The sequence below is a fragment of the Pipistrellus kuhlii genome, unplaced genomic scaffold (assembly GCF_014108245.1).
Source record: "Pipistrellus kuhlii isolate mPipKuh1 unplaced genomic scaffold, mPipKuh1.p scaffold_m20_p_4, whole genome shotgun sequence".
NCBI lineage: Eukaryota > Metazoa > Chordata > Mammalia > Chiroptera > Vespertilionidae > Pipistrellus > Pipistrellus kuhlii.
In genome coordinates this window covers 51,700,070-51,717,029 of record NW_023425540.1, presented here as the reverse complement: position 1 = coordinate 51,717,029, position 16,960 = coordinate 51,700,070, and the positions used below count along the sequence as shown (strand labels likewise).

The 16,960-nt window shown below is 37.9% G+C and overlaps 1 pseudogene; it reads left to right on the top strand.

Annotated features, from left to right (window-relative positions):
- Nucleotides 1-15,731: 15,731 nt before the first annotated feature.
- LOC118703726 lies at nucleotides 15,732-16,231 on the top strand (annotated as a pseudogene).
- The last annotated feature ends 729 nt before the right edge of the window (nucleotides 16,232-16,960 follow it).

Below are 16,960 nucleotides of genomic sequence, written 5' to 3'. Positions count from 1 at the left end.
GATAGAAAGAACTAGAAGCAGGAGCCCATAGAGGTGTGCCTTTCACAGGCCATCTGTGCTACACGTAGCTATAAAATCTTAGCCGAGATATGCCTCAGGGTTTCCTTTTCCTTCCCTGCAGTGGAGGCTGATTGAGAAGTTTTAGTGCCCATTTAAAGTCTGGCAATGCGAGTATCCAGTGAGCTGCTTAGGGGGAGACAATTGCTCTGTATTTTGAGGTCTAGTATTACTTATTACTTTATGAAGAATTACAGAGTGATCCTTGGACTGTTTAGACTTCAGGAATGACATCTGAATGTTTAGAGCATTTAATCACTTGCCCCATATTTGCTGAAAATATGTTAAGTGCTAAACACTGGACTGTAGCAACAAAGTCAGGAAAACAGAACTGGCCACACAAAGCTCTCAGGACAGGTAAACAAACTGACATTTCCAATGCATCTAGGCAATGGTGATGGGCACATACAATCTGACACATTTGAGGTTAGGAGAGATTTGTTGGAAATCATGAGAAAGCTAGATCAGAAGGAACAGCAGGAGATAAATCAATAAATAAATGCTGGTGAGAATGTGGAAGAAAGGAAACCCTGCTATACTGCTGGTGGGAATGCTGACTGGTGCAGCCACAGTGGAAAACAGTATGGAGTGTCCTCAAAAAATTAAAAATGAAACTTCCTTTTGACTGAGTGATTCCACTTCTGATAATATATGTAAAGAAAACTGAAACACTTATTTGAAAGAATGTATGCACCCCTGTGTTCATTGTAGCATTCTTTATAATAGCCAAGATCTATCAACAGCCCAAGTGCCCATCAGTAAATGAGTGAATAAAAAGGCTGTGGTACATTTATACAATGGAATATTACTCAGCCATAAGAAAAGAAATCTTTCCTTTTGCAACAATATAGATGAACCTGGAGAGTATTATGCTGAGTGAAATAACACTATCAGAGAAGACAAATAGCATATAATCTCACTTATATGTGGTATTTAATGAATAAAATAATTTAACTAACAAAATAGAAACAGAAGCATAGATACATACCATAGAACAAACTGACAACTTTCACAAGGGAGAAAGATTGGTGAGCAGGTGAAAACAAGGTGAAGGGATTAAGAAAAAAAAAAAAAAGTAATGAAATAGAACAAGGTAGATGTAACATCCTATCTAATAAAAGAGTAATATGCAAATTGACCATTACTCCAACACACAAGATGGCTGCTTCCATGTGGACACAAGATGGCCACCAAAAGATGGCCAGCAGGGGAGGGCAGTTGGGAGGGACCAGGCCTGCAAGGTAGGCAGTTGGGGGTTATCAAGCCTGCAGGGGAAGGCAGTTAGGGGTGAACAGGCTGGCAGAGGAAGAAAGTTGAGGGTGACTGGGCCTTCAGGGAAGGGCAATTAGGGGGGACCCAGTCCTGCAGGGGAGAGCAGTTGGGGGGGACCAGGCCTGCAGGGGAGGGAAGTTGGGGGAACCAGGCCTGCAGGGGAGGGCAGTTAGGGGCAATCAGGCTGGCAAGGTAGTGGTTAGGGGGTGATCAGGCTGGCAGGCAGAAGTGGTTAGGGGCAAAAAGAAAGGCAGGCAGGTGAGCAGTTGGGAGCAAGCTGTCCTGGATTGTGATAGGAATGTCCAAATGCCCATTTAGCCCAATCCCAGTAGGATTGGAACGGGCAGTTGGATATCCCTCAAGGGGTCCTAGACTGTAGAGGGTGCAGGCTGGGCTGAGGGTCATATCACCTGTGCCTGAATTTTGTGTACCAGGTATCTAGTATTGTATATGTATGTGTGTGTGTGTGTGTGTGTATGTGTGTGTGTGTATATATATATATATATATATATATATATATATATATATATCCCCATGCATGAAATTCATGCACCATGCCTCTAATATATATATTTCATGATGGGGTTTCATCAGCCCAGACTGAACCCTCTACAATCCGGGACCTCTCGGGGGATATCCAATTGCCAGTTTAGGCCCGATCCCACTGGCCTGGTCACCCCTAACTGCCTTCCCTGCCAGCCTGGTGGCCCCATGCAGCCTGCTGTTCACTCATTTGGTCATCCCTCACTAACCTTCCTGTCATCCCATGCAGCCTGCTGTTAGATCGGTACTGTTACTGTGATGGCGTCTCAGATAATTTGCATATCCCCCTCCTCTATATATATAGAGAGAGATATATATGATACTATAACACATAGGCACAGGGGGTGGGGTAAGGGGCGGTGGAAGAGGGCAAAGGCCCCTTCTCTGATTGAGTTCGACACCCCTAAGCTAAGATATCTGGGCTCATTAAAAAAATAACTTTTCAGCCTGGCTGGCATGGCTTAGTGGTTGAGCATTGACCTATGAGCCAAGATGTCATGGTTCATTCTCAGGGCACTTGCCTGGGTTGTGGGCTCAATCCCCAGTGTGGGGCATGCAAGCAATCCATGATTCTCTCTCGTCATCAATGCTTCTATCTCTCTCTCTTCCTCTCCCTACCTCTATGAAATCAATAAAAGTATATTTAAAAAAATAAGTTTTCATTATTTTCTCTTCCTATCAGTTTTGTAAAGTTGTTAATGCTTTGTGCTGTACCTTCTTGCTGGGTAGGTGAGGGTGTGGATAGCTGTATTTTTTGTCATGTTCTTGGGAAAAAGAGAAGATAGGAAAGAATAAGAAAGGAAGCACTGAAAGAAAGATGAAAAACATGGACTAAAAAGAGTGAGCTTGCAGGTGTCTTTCTCACAGGCACTCATAACCAGATTACTAGTAGTCCTCAGGTCAGGAGAAGGGAATCAAAGACTCAGGTCCTTGTAAAGGTCCAGTGTTAAAATTTATTATACTTAGGTCCTATGTAAGTAGATTTGTTATATGAAACAGGAATGAATGACTCAAATAGAAAGACTAAATTTTCTGGGCACAGAGAGGGAAGTTGCCGTATTCTTTTATCTAAATTCACTGAATTATGAGTCTTAGTATAAAATACTGTATAGTGTGTTTGTTTTCACTTTCTAATATCTGATTCTTGTAACATATAAACAGTTTAACATTCATAAAATATATTTAGCAATTAACAGGGAGAGCCTTTGTTCATATTTTTTTTAACTTCAGTTATTTTTTTTTAATTCTTAACACAAAAATAGGTGGCTGGTATCATAATATTTAGAGTAATACTATGAAGTTATCTGAATGGCCAAGTGGTTGGGACCAGTGCCAGGCACCAGCAGCAGGTGAAAGAAGAGCCAGCGCTGGCAGTGGATGCAATCAGCAGCTCCAGCACGGGCAGCAGGTGCAAGAGGCAGCTGCTGGCCCCGATTGCCCCTCAGGAGCAGGGCACGGCATAGCAACCAGTTGTTCGGTTATTCTGGTTGTTCCGCCATTTGGTCTATTTGAATATTAGCCTTTTATTATTAGGATTTTTGCTGGCTAGATATTCTGAAATTAACATATAGAACAGTGGTTCAGACACAAGCTCAAGAATATGGTCTTTGGAAAGTCATGCAGTCACTTTCTGCTGTTTTCTTAACTATAAAATGTAGGCAAATGATAGCACTTGCTCCTTTGTATGCTGAGAGAAATATATTAATTTATAATTTAATTTATGTGGGCATTTAGAGTGATTATATAACACCTACAAAATATTGCTATCATGTCTTTTGATTCAATCAACTAAAGGAAAGTGATGATGCTTTAGTATTTATTGATACAATCATGAAAATCTACTTTTACATTTTTTATGCTTATTTAGATTCATAACATAGGACATAGGGATGAAACAAATACACATTTAATGCTTTTAGCTAAATTTTTAAATAAATTGGGGAGTATAAAGAGTTTTATCTGTTTTTGAGAACAAGGAGAAGAAATAATTGACAAATGTAGAAATAAAGATTGTTGCAAGGACAGAAAATATTACAGTAGAAGTCATATAGATGTGCATGTACTAATAGAATAAATATAGAAAGGCTTTTTTTAAGTGAACAGTTAGATTATTCAATCTCATGTACAAAAATAGGCACTGACTTGAAAATAGCTTGAAACATGAAGAAAAGTAAATTCATTACTAATGGAAATGATGGTGAAACATGTACAGTTATTAAAATTTTAATTAAATTGGTATGGTAATAAAGAATTTTCTCATTGTCTTTTTAAATAGTCTATTTCATGATGAAAAAAATACACCTAAACTATGGATATGTCAACATGATATAATCCAGAAACATTAATTTAGCTGGCAGCCACCTCTTTGCATTCAGATAGCCACTGAGAGATTTGTGATTCTAAAAAGAGTTACAAAAACTGATATGATTACAAGGAGGGCTTATAATTACTTTCTAATTATTAAAAAAATGTGTAATTCTCTAATAGCAAGGTTTTATTGGGTAATATTTTAAGCAGATTAAGCAGTGTTGGTGAATAATGGGTTTAATGAACCTTTGAAGAATTAAGAAATATGCTATTTATTTGAAATGAGAGTAATTAAAGAAAATAAAAGATACTATCCACATATATAGGTAACATTTATATGCAAATAGCAATGTGAAATAAAATATTATTCTATTATAAAATATGTAGTATCAGAAAAGGTTATTAGTATAAGATCATATTTGATCTCAATATGCAGGACTGGGAAAAAGTAGGTTTATAGTTGTTCCTATGGAAAATAACATAATAATTAATAAATAATAGCATGAATAAACTCTGTGGTTAGCATACTCACAACTGTAAATCTGCTTTTGTCCCACCTTGTATAAAAACATATACTAGACTTATATTATAAAGCTACATGAAATTTAAAATTTTTACTCAAAATAGCTATAAAATTAATGTACGTGGGGAAATAATTTTTAACTAAGTGTTCTAATTTTATTCACATTAGGACATGCCATCCTTTGTGTCTCATCACTTTTCATTACAAAAAAATTGCTGGATATTACTCCTTTTTCGTAGGCCGAAAAAAAACTAAAAGTAATTTTTTCTTGACTAAAAATTAAATTATTCTAAATTCTTTGGAGTATGCTTTCATTGTATATCATTTATATACTAGTATGTATCACATATATAATATATTTCATGAATCTATATTACTAAGTCTATGATATTATGTAGAACAGAACAATGTTTAACAACATTTTTCAGTAAGAGTGAGCAATGATTTTAAATTTTTGGAAGACAATAGGAACGAAGCATAACTTATTTCCCATTCTCTCAGATGAAGTCCTGTCTTCAAATGAAATGGCATTACCTAGGATCGTTTATACAAATAAATTCCATCAGAGTACAAAAAAACAAAAACAAAAACAAAAAAAACGCCAAAAAGCAAATGTTTCCAAGAGGGAATATATGTACAGTTTCCCCCACACCGTCCCGGCTCATTTCCCACTCCACAAGGCTGGTCAGGTCAGTGCATGTGGTGCCTGTCAAACAGCCCTTTGTCTGATGAAGACATCTTCCACACTCTACCATTTCCTCTCATTTCCAAGCGTCTTAATAGAGATACCCATTTTCTATAATATCCTGCAATGTCATCTCATTAATTGGAATATCTAGTTCATGTGTCTTATCTTGATTTATTCAGAGATCTGAATAGCAGCTATTTATATGTTAATTAATAAAGTGACACACAGAGCCCTGTGATTAGACCATGCAATAGCCTATTGAGCATATTGCCATTATCCATTTCCTCGAACATGAAGATGAAGAGCTGCCCACTCCAGACTATTTTAGTAGGGTTATGCAAATGAGCTCTATCCTTATAATCTCATTAATAAAGTGGTATCTTCACCATTAAGAATAATTTTTAAGGGAAAATGGCAACTGCTGATGTATCATCACATTGCTTTTGTGAGGATTCTGACAGCTTATACTAGGTTTCTTTAACCTCAAGCCCTCCCTGAGAGTTAGATGAAAGGAAAGGGAGAGATCAAATCATTTAAAATGAATAGAGTACTGTTCTAAAGGTGAAATAGTTTTCAATGTCATCAAAGAAAATAATTTGGTAGCTGAAACATGACACCACTATCTAAACCAATGAGAGACTGATTTCACATTTATTTCTCTTTGCTAAATATGTATTGAAGGTAGGCTTTGTACAAGTGATAGAAAAAAAGGAAATACAGGTGGTATGGAAATCTAACATATTTGCAGTATTTTAACATGAATTACAATTGATCTCTGGGAATAATTATTTGATGATTATATTACAAACCATCCCACATGTTAGAGGCTTAATACAGTGACCACTTATTTTGCTTAAAATGTTGTATGTAAGCTTAAGGACTGAAATACTTGAGAAGTTTGATGATTCTTACAGCCATAACCCTTGCCTGACAATTTCTCCTAGACTGCACTTTCTTTGAACGTCAATTTTAAAGTAAGGAGAATTAATTGAAAGCCTGTTAGTTATATTTCCTAACCCAGCAGGTCCTGTCCATCCTGTGTTCCCTCTAAATTCTGCTAACACATTAAATGGTTCTCTGTTTAGCTCAACTCTGTTATAATACCATATTATATATGGTTAGTAGTACCTAGCAGATGTTTTCAACATCTTTTCTGACCAGATCCAAAAAATCTTAGGTACTTTTTTTGAGATTCTAAAATACCACAGGTGATAGTTTTGCCAACTGTTTGTTACCATTTTTCTAGCCTTCGATGATAATTCCATAGCCCTTACTTAGCTTCACAGTTTTCACACTGCTTTCCCAGGCTGCATTAACAATTTCCTGCCTGCCACATGGTCCCAAAGCCAAAGTCACATGTTTTATGTTCTTGTTGCAGCAGTGCCTGAATCCTGGCACCAATTTCTACATCAGTTAGCTGTTTTCTGCATAATTCACCACATCAGCTTTCAGTGTCAGGAAAAGCAAACATGCATCTAGCTCACAATCCTATGGGCCATCAGTTTGGCTTGGACTCAGCGAGGTGGTCCTTCTGCTGGTATTGGATGCTTTCTCATGCATCTGTAGTAACGGTGGTCATTTGGAAAGCATGCTTTGCAGGGCTGTCAGCTTGAGCAGTGAGGCTGACTGGGCCATATGTCTCTCAATATGTAACAGGCTATCCCAGAAGCAGCAATGATAGTAGAGAAGAAGTGCTTTTCAAGTTTCTGCTTCTTTTTCATGTTTCATATTGACCTTTTATTCTAAAGGCCAAAATAAATTGCATGGTCAAACCCTGATTTGGTTTAGGAAGGGATTATATTGGCCACAGGGAAGCATAAACATATCACAATCATCCAGAGAGTATTTTTAAAACCACTTTATTGAGATGTGATTAATATGTAAAAATGTAGGATTCTCTTTCACGACCTATGTGGAAAGAGTTCCAATTCAGGGTTCTGGTTCTGGAGAAGGGCCACACACAAATGAAGAGACTTGAGACTTGAAGAAATTCAATTTAGCGATATGGGGGGGCCAAGTGGTAGTCCAACTCTAGTGGGAGAACTACTCTTGCTCTGGCCCTGCCATCCCCTTTTCTTAAGGCTTTGGGGAAAACATCTTAGGCAACATAAACAGAAATTTACATGTAGCCCTTAGGCAGGAAATAACAGAAACTTACAGGGGACAAACAAGGTGGAGGCTGCTTCAGCTAACAATATCTCAACTAAAGGTTAGAGCAATTAAGGTTATTGACCAGCCTTCCTGGATTCCTATCAACATCTCTGTTTTTAGTGAAACTGATTTGTTTTCCAGCATAAAAATATGCAGATATTTAATCTATACAACTCTACAACTTTGCAGATAAGTACACACCATGAAACATTGCCACTGTCAAGGCCATAAGTATATCCATCACCTCCCAAAATTTCCTTCTGCTTGCTTTATTGTTATTATCATTATCATTGTGTGTGTGTGTGTGTGTGTGTGTGTGTGTGTGTGTGTGTTAAGAATACTTAACATAAGATCTACCCTTTTGGAAAATTGTAAGTATACAATAGAGCATTGTTAGCATTGTTAGTTATAAGCATTATGCTGTAGAATAAATCTCCAGAATTTATTTATCTTGTATAATGGAAACTTAGACTCCTTAACTACCACCTCCCATTTTCCTTTCCCCATAAACAACCTAAATGTCCATCAATAGATGAATAGATAAAGAAATTATAGTATATTCGTACAATAGAATATTACTCAGCATTTAAAAAGAAGGACATTCTTGCCGAAGCAGGTTTGGCTCAGTCGTAGAGCGTCGGTCTGCGGACTGAAAGGTCCCAGGTTTGATTCCGGTCAAGGGCAGGTGCATTGGTTGCAGGCACATCCCTGGTAGGGGCTGTGCAAGAGGCAACTGGTCGATGTTTCTCTCTCATTGATGTTTCTAGCTCTCTATCTCTCTCCCTTCCTCTCTGTAAAAAAATCAATAAAATATATTTAAAAATAAAAAATAAAAATAAATAAAAATAAGGACATTTTGTCCTTTGTAATTTGGATAGACTGGAGGACATTATGCTAAATGAAATAAGCAAGACACAGAAATACATCACTATATGATCTCACTTATATATAGAATATAAAACAATAGTATAACTGATACAACCACAAGATGAAACGCATGGGGAGTGTGGGGTGGAGGGGATCAATGGGGGGGAAAAAAGAGATACCTGTAATATTTTCAACAATAAAAATAAATTTAAAAAATAAATAAATAAAATAGGTTCATATCATTAACAACAAAAATTATTAGGCATTAGATTAGTTTTTTAATAGTAAAAATAGTATTTTTTATAAATACTGCACTACATATTTTGGTTCAATAAGTTGTAATAAAATTATAGGATATTTAATAAAGGAAATATGAATTATATATGACATCATGCACAATCAAGTTATGTTATGATCATGTAAAATGAAAACTCCAGGCATGTGATCTCTAAGTATAATTTTGAAAAGAGATTTGTATCAGGATTCACTAGCTTATTTTCTGAATTTTGGCCCCAGTCCTAAACCCATTATGCATTGTAGTAGTAGTCTCTGTTAAATTGTGATACTCATATTAGGATTCTCTGCTGCTATATATGCAGGAAAAAGAAGCCAAGAAAACAGCCTCATTCACATCAGTACTCAAGAGCCCTCCTCTTTTTCAGTTTTCTGTGTGTGTTCTTTTTAAAATTCTTATTACTCCAGGGAAGAAACTTAGTTGGAATTCTCCTTATTCTCTTTTTATCTTTTAACACTTTAAGATTTACATAACAAAGATTTTTTCAATGAAGAGGCAATGTGGTTTTTAAATTACTATTATTCCACTAATGAAGATTCAAAAAGACTTACTTGACAGCCAGACCGGATATCAAAACTAATAGAACAAAAGTAGACCCTAACCACCAAATTATACTCTAATTCATGAACAACCTGTTATCTATGGGAAAAATAATAATTGTAGGCCCCATTCAAATATAAAAGCCTAATATCCAGCAAGATAAGAATATTCAAAGCCTTAATTTCTGCTTCATTTATTTTTAGTAAAACAAAACATACCCAACAAAGCATAAAAATAAAATCTTATCTAATAAAAGAGAAATATGCAAATTGAGCATGCCTCCACTACACCCACAAGCCACGCTCGCCAGCCACACCCACCAGCCAATCAGAATGAGTGTGCAAATTAACCCCAACCAAGATGGCTGAGGCCACAGGAGGGAGGCTTGGGTTTCTCTGGCAATGGAAGAAGCCAAGCTTTCCACCTGCCCTAGCCGGCCTAAACCTTCACTCAAGGCTTTAAAGTTTCAATTATAGAAGGTAAACAAATCCAAATAGAAATGGCAGCAGCCACTGAGCAAGCAGAAGGCTTGGCTCTGCTCCAGGCTACAAAGTTTCAACTGTAGAAGGTAAATAAATTCCAGATACCAGGGCCACTGCTTGGGTCACTGGGGGCACTGGCTGGCCTGCAAACCACCACAGACCCCTCACCCAGGCCACCCCATGCCCCAAGGGAACCCCACCCTGATCTGAGACACCCTTCAAGGCAAGTCAGTTGGCCCCCACCCATGCACCAGGCCTCTATCCTATCTAATAAATGAGTAATAAGCAGATTGACCATAACTCCAACACACAAGATGGTTTCCCCATGTGGTCAAAGATCCTGCCTCCATGTGGACACAAGATGGCCACCACAAAATAGCCAGCAGGGGAGGGCAGTTGGGAGGGACCAGGCCTTCAAGGGAGGGCAGTTGGGGGTGATCAAGCCTACAGGAGAGGGCAGTTAGAGGTGACCAGGAGGGCAGAGGAGGGAAGTTGAGGGTGACCAGGCCTGCAGGGAAAGGCAGTTGGGAAGGACACAGGCCTGCAGAGGAGAGTAGTTGGGGGGGACCTGGCCCTCAAAGGAGGACAGTTAGGGGTGACCAGGCCTTCAGGGGGAGGGCAGTTAGGGACAAACAGGCTGGTAGGGGAGCAGTTAGGCATCAATCAGGCTAGCAGGGGAGTGGTTAGGGGATGAACAGGCTGGCAGGCAAAAGTGGTTACAGGCAATCAGGAAAGCAGGCAGGTGAGCAGTTGGGAGCCAGCAGAACTGGATTGTGAGAGGGATATCCGACTGCTTGTTTAGGCACGATTCCAAGTGGGATCGGGCCTAAACGGGCAGTCGGACATCCCTCAAGGGGTCGCAGATTGGAGAGGTTGCAACCTGGGCTGAGGGACACCACCACACCTTACCCCCTGTTCATAAATTTCGTGCACCAGGCCTCTAGTAGATTTTAATAAAATAAACCATTTTGACTACCACATCAAATTCTAATGAATCTTTTCCCAAGGATTTTGGGATTTAATGTGGAGAAAGAAAGGGAGTTTCTGCTCCTTTTTCATGTTTGGAGAGAAGAGGGAGGGTGGGGAAGAAAGAGAGCCCTCCAACCAACAGTCTTACAGGGGTCCTCAAACTTTTTAAAGTGGGGGCCAGATCACGGTTCCTCAGAGAGCTGGAGGGCCGGACTATATGAACTACTAATTCCTACTGTAACACCTCGGCTGCGCTCACTGCCCAAAAAACCTGGCAGGCCGGATCAGACTCCTCTGCGGGCCGCATGTGGCCCGCGGGCCGTAGTTTGAAGACACCTGAATCTAGGAGGAAAGATACACAGAAAAATCCCTTCTGCAGGTCGCGGTGCTAGGAACAGTAATAGTGGACCACACACATCACATCATCTAACTCAAATTTAATTCAGTTGTTTAGCTTTGTGGCATAAATATTAGTTATTAAAAATCAGTTTTGTTTTGCTTTATGATAATCTCACCATTAGAAACCTCTTAATTTAGTTATTAATTTCACAGTTTTTGCTTGACACTATTTCATGGAACTAATAAAGGGGGAACAAAGTCATGTTTGCTCATTTGTTTTTGAGTAGAGTCATTACCAAATTAAAATTCATAGACATATACTGTTTAGTGTGGGAAAAGATGGAGACTAATAGTATGGTAAATTCTCAAATGTGTGTAAAATCTGTAACTGTTACTTTAGCAAGAGATAAATTCTAAGCTCTCTTAATCCTCTTCTTATTATTGAAATGGAAAAAAAATCTTAAATCTTTTTCAAAATTAGGTTACTTTTCTACATTTCTTTACATAGATGAAGTATTAAGATTGAATGAAGTGCCATTCTTATTTATTAATACAGATATGAATTTTGTAACTGATTTATTGTTGGAAATTAAATTTGTTACTTTAAAATGCAGGTACTGGCTGCATAATTATGGCATTTATAATAACAGCATAATAGTGAAATGGTCATCTAACCTAATATTAGAGTGATATGCAAATTAATCATCACTCCAGTACACAAGCCACGCCCATAAGCCATTCATGGCGATTATGCAAATCAACCCAACCAAGATGGTGGTTAATTTGCATATCAAGACAGCATAGAAAGAAGCCAAGCCTGCAGAAATGAGTGAAGCTGTGGAGAAGCAGGCATGGCAGAGGAGAAGGGAGGAAAGCAGGTAGGGCAGTGACCTCAGCAGGAAGCCCTATTACAGGAATCTTCCTGCAATGGGCCACAAGTATCTATAATAAAGAAGCATAATATGCTAATTAGACCAGACAGTCATACGACCTTCCAGACATCTTTCTGGACAACCTTCCAGATGAAGACAAGGATGCAAGGGAAGCCCAGGTCCCAGGTGCCTGCTGGTCACTGGAGGGTAGTCTGTGTCCTGGGTGCCAGCAGCCATAGGGAAGCCCGGGTCCCAGGTGCCAGAGGAAAGCCAATTCTGGCAGCTGGGGAAAAGAAGGCTTACTCTTGCATGAATTTCGTTCATTAGACCTCTAGTAATTACATAAGCAAAGTTGCAAATAAAATAAATACAATTCTAAATATATATTGACAGCCCTACTTAACTGGAAGATGATTGTAGTAAATAAATCAAGTTATCTATATATTTTTTAAAAATATTTTTTATTGATTTCAGAGAGGAAGGGAGAGATAAAAACACCAATGATGAGAATCATTGATCAGCTGCCTCTTGAATGCCCTATACTGCGATCAAGCCTGCAACCTGAGCATATGCCCTGAATTGGAATCAAACCATGACCTCCTGGTTCAAAGGTTGATGTTCAACCACTGTGCCATACCAGCTGGGCAAGTTATATCTTTATTTAACAGCTACATTACATGGCAGATAAACCAACTAAGCCAAAAATTTTTAAATAATTCATAGAAAGCATGATATAATGTGGAAAAAACCAAGGTGACTATTTAGTCAACTCTCAATCTGATGCTTAAATAATAAAATACTGGTTTGTAAAATAACAATAAGCAATATCAAAGGATAAATATCATTCCCCCAAAAAATAGTCATGTTAACAATGTATGTCAATATAGTTTCAGTAAGATATAGCCATATGTCATTTTTTATGTTCTGATACAGTACATAATTATTGAAAGTTTCTATTTAACTTTTATTACATTACTACATAATCAAATACACATACTCTTTTTACTTGAACATTTATATTTAAATTTCATATGCTTTTTTTTCAACTTGTTTTCTATTTTAAAAATTAGCTTTAACAGCACTATTTATTTACCCAGATTCATTCTGCCACTTTTGACAGTGCTTTGTACCTTTACTTATTTCTCCAGTTGAGAATCTGTATGATTTGTATATTATATTATATTAATACTCTCCTCAACTGCCTTGAGTATTGTCTCTCTTTACTTAGAATTTAAACTCATTCATATTAAACATGATTAGTCATTTATAACCTTATATTTTATTATAATTCATCACATAACTTCAGATTAGAGCACTAAATTTGTCATACTCAAACTGTTGCACCTGAACTGAGATAAACCATAACTAATATATTAGAGATATGCTATATGTTATCATTTTTAATTTTTTATTATTATTGTTTTAAGTATTACATATGTCTCTTTTTTCCCTTATTGACCCCCTTCCCGGCACTCCCGCCACCCAGGACAAGCCCCCATTGCCTCAGGGTCCATGTCCATTGGTTATGCTATTATGCATGCATACAAGTCCTTTGGTTGCTCTCTTACCACCCCCCAACCCCAGCCCACTTCCCCTGCTTTCTCTCTGAGGTTAGACGGTATGTTCAGTGTTTTGGCTCTGGATCTATTTTTGTTCATCAGTTTAGTATTTGTTCATTACATCCCATATATGAGTGAGATCATGTGATATTTATCTTTGATTTTAATATATATAATGTTAAATGCTCATATGTTTTTTGAGCCTTTGTAACCCACTGCCTATTATTTACTAGTTAATAAAAGCAAATAACAAACACACAAATTTGTTGCAAAGAACTAAAAGCATAAGTAACTAAAAAAAAAAAGCCAATCATGCCCTGGCTGGTTTGGCTCAGTGGATAGAGCATTGGCCTTTGGACTAAAGGGTCCTGGGTTTGATTCCAGGCAATGGCATGTACCTCGGTTTCAGGCTTCTCCTTGGCGCAGGCCATGGTCAGGGCTTGTGCAGGAGGCAACCAATCAATGTGTTTCTCTCATATGGATGTTTCTCTCTGCTTTTCCCTCTCTCTTCCACTCTCCCTAAAAATCAATGGAAAAATATCCTCGGGTGAGGATTAATACACAAACAAACAAAAAGCCAATCATGTTTATTTTCACCACTTATGTTTCTATCTTATTTTTTTATGGGTATGAGCATTATATATTAATGACCTTAATGTGGACATTAGTGCTTGTGTTTATAATTTTTATAAAATGTTAATACCATATCTTAGTATTAACTAAGGTAGTTCCCTGTGGGCATATTTGTATTTAATCAATCAGCTTCTCATGGCATTGCACATAAATCTTGCCTTCCAAAACTTCATACCTAAATAGATGTCAACTAGGTGCCTCATAATCGTATACTTGTCAATTCCTCAAATAATCAGAAACACAATCAGATATAATTGGAGGATACAGCACCACTGCAAATTCATTGCTAAAAACCAAGTTACTTTGAGTCACTCAGGACTGGAGTACTCAACAAACTTCCTATAGTCAACATAAACTGGTACATTTTAAATCATTTGATTGAAAAAAAAAATTATTAACGAGCAGCTGATGCAATGATCTCCTGCTAGGATTAATAAATGTGAATCCATCACATCCAAGGAGGCACTGATCATAACTTGTCGTCTTATAAACATACTAGAGGCAAGTGTGCACGGATTCATGTGCTGGTGGGGTCCCTCAGCCTGGCCTGCACCCTCTCGCAATCTTGGACCCTTTGGGGGATGTTGGAGAGCCAGTTTCAGCCTGATCCCTGCAGGCCAGGCCTAGTCACCCCACTGGCACACAAATTCGTGCACTGGGTCTCTAGTATGCATATAAGATCTTCGGTTAATCTCTTTCCACCCTCCCCTCTGCCTTCTGAGATTCATCAGTCTGTTCCATGTTTCCAGGCCTGTGCATTGAGTGTCTGCCTCCTGGTGGTCAGTGCACATTGAATGGTCAAGTGGTCACTTAGACTTTTCTATATATAGATTTAATCCAGCTTCTGATTAATTGCATTTTTTAATGCAGATTTTAATCTTTCCCAATGGTAGAATGGCTCCAGTAATGATTATGAAAATGCAAACAGATTTTTATTGTCATCAAATACTGAAGGTTCAGGTGTGCTTCACAGGGTGCTGAGAGACTGCACAAATGATCATTGAGCTACGCTGGCTGGGTCAAATTCACATTATTTTGTATGGCATAGATATTTTGAACCCTTGAGAATGCTTTTAAAGTCATTTCATGTTAAATGGGTTATTGACAGAAGAAGAATTTAATATAGAGTAAATTTTTTAAAAGCTAAAAAAATCAGTATTTTTAACTATCTTCACATTAAAGAGCTCTAGTGCAAAAGTAATAACTTTACTGTGTTATCAAATAAAAGCAGCCAGTTATCCAATTTGGGCCTGAATGAATGTAAGGGGTAAGTAGTCTACATAAACTGGATTCTCCCTCTCACTCTACTCCCATCACCACCTACATGATCCAGCCACAGCAAACATTTGTTCCCTGAACTTTCCTTGAATATTTCTTGCATGATTGCATGTTTCATTTCTCATGTATTCAGAACATAATAAAGATTTATTAGTGCAAGGCAAAGTGCTAAGCGCTGGGGATGCCAAAGTGATAAAGCCAGATACAGATTCATCCTCACTGAGCTTAAAAGCTAGTGGAAATATTTTCATATCTTTTCACATTCTTCCTGTCCCTGGATTATCTTCCTCTCCCCTTTTCTGCCTGATAAACTTATATTCATATTTAGAGCTGCAAGTCAAAAATACTTTTTATGCTTTTTCACGAAGATGGCTCCGAAAGCGAAGAAGGAAGCCCCTGCCCCTCCCAAAGCCGAAGCCAAAGCAAAGGCTTTGAAGGCAAAGAAAGCAGTGTTGAAAGGCGTCCACAGCCACACAAAAAAATAATATCCGCACGTCACCCACCTTCCGACGGCCAAAGACACTAAGGCTCCGGAGGCAACCTAAATATCCTCGGAAGAGCGCACCCAGGAGAAACAAGCTTGACCACTATGCCATCATCAAGTTCCCCCTGACTACTGAGTCATCCATGAAGAAGATAGAAGACAATAATACACTTGTGTTCATTGTCGATGTCAAGGCCAACAAGCACCAGATCAAACAGGCTATGAAGAAGCTCTATGACATTGATGTGGCCAAGGTCAACACCCTGATCAGGCCTGATGGCGAGAAGAAGGCATATGTTCGACTGGCTCCTGACTATGATGCTTTGGATGTTGCCAACAAAATTGGAATCATCTAAACTGAGTCCAGCTGCCTAATTCTAAATATAAAAATTTTACACTGAAAAAAAAATACTTTTTATATAGTCTTTCTATATTATTTTTTCTAAGAAAAATAAAATCTTCTCTCCTATATATTGTTAACTCTTGCATATGCTTCAGTTGTAGGTTTTGGGTTTTTTTAATCTCATTATAGAGAAAATATTTGTTCACATTCACCCACTAGCTGGACCAGACTACAGCCACCCAAAGACAAGAACTATGCCATATTTATTAGGGGCTTTGTATATAGTTAGTAGTAAGGAAGTCCATAATTTGTTCTATGAATAAATGAATGATTGAATGATTTCTTTAATTTTCTTTGTCAGTGAATACCAGACATTTGTTCTGAACTTAAACATACCAGTAGGTGACTATGTAATGCTCTTGATATGGTCAGAATATTTCTACTTAATTAAAAAATGAAAAACAAATTAGATTTGATTAGATTAAAACTGTATTAGTTACCTATTGCTAGAAATCAAATTACCACTAACTTTGCAGTTTAATACAACATACATTTATTATGTCAGGTTTCATGGTTTAGGAGTCCAGGTGTAAACAGCTCTGAAGTTTAGGGTCTCATAGGGATGACATCAATATATCACATTGACTGTGTTCTGGAGCTCAGGTTCCTCTTCCAAGCTCACATAGTTGCTTCTAAAGTTCCATTCCATTTGAGTGTAGAATATAAATCTCCATTTTTTTTGTTGGTTGTCAGTCAGG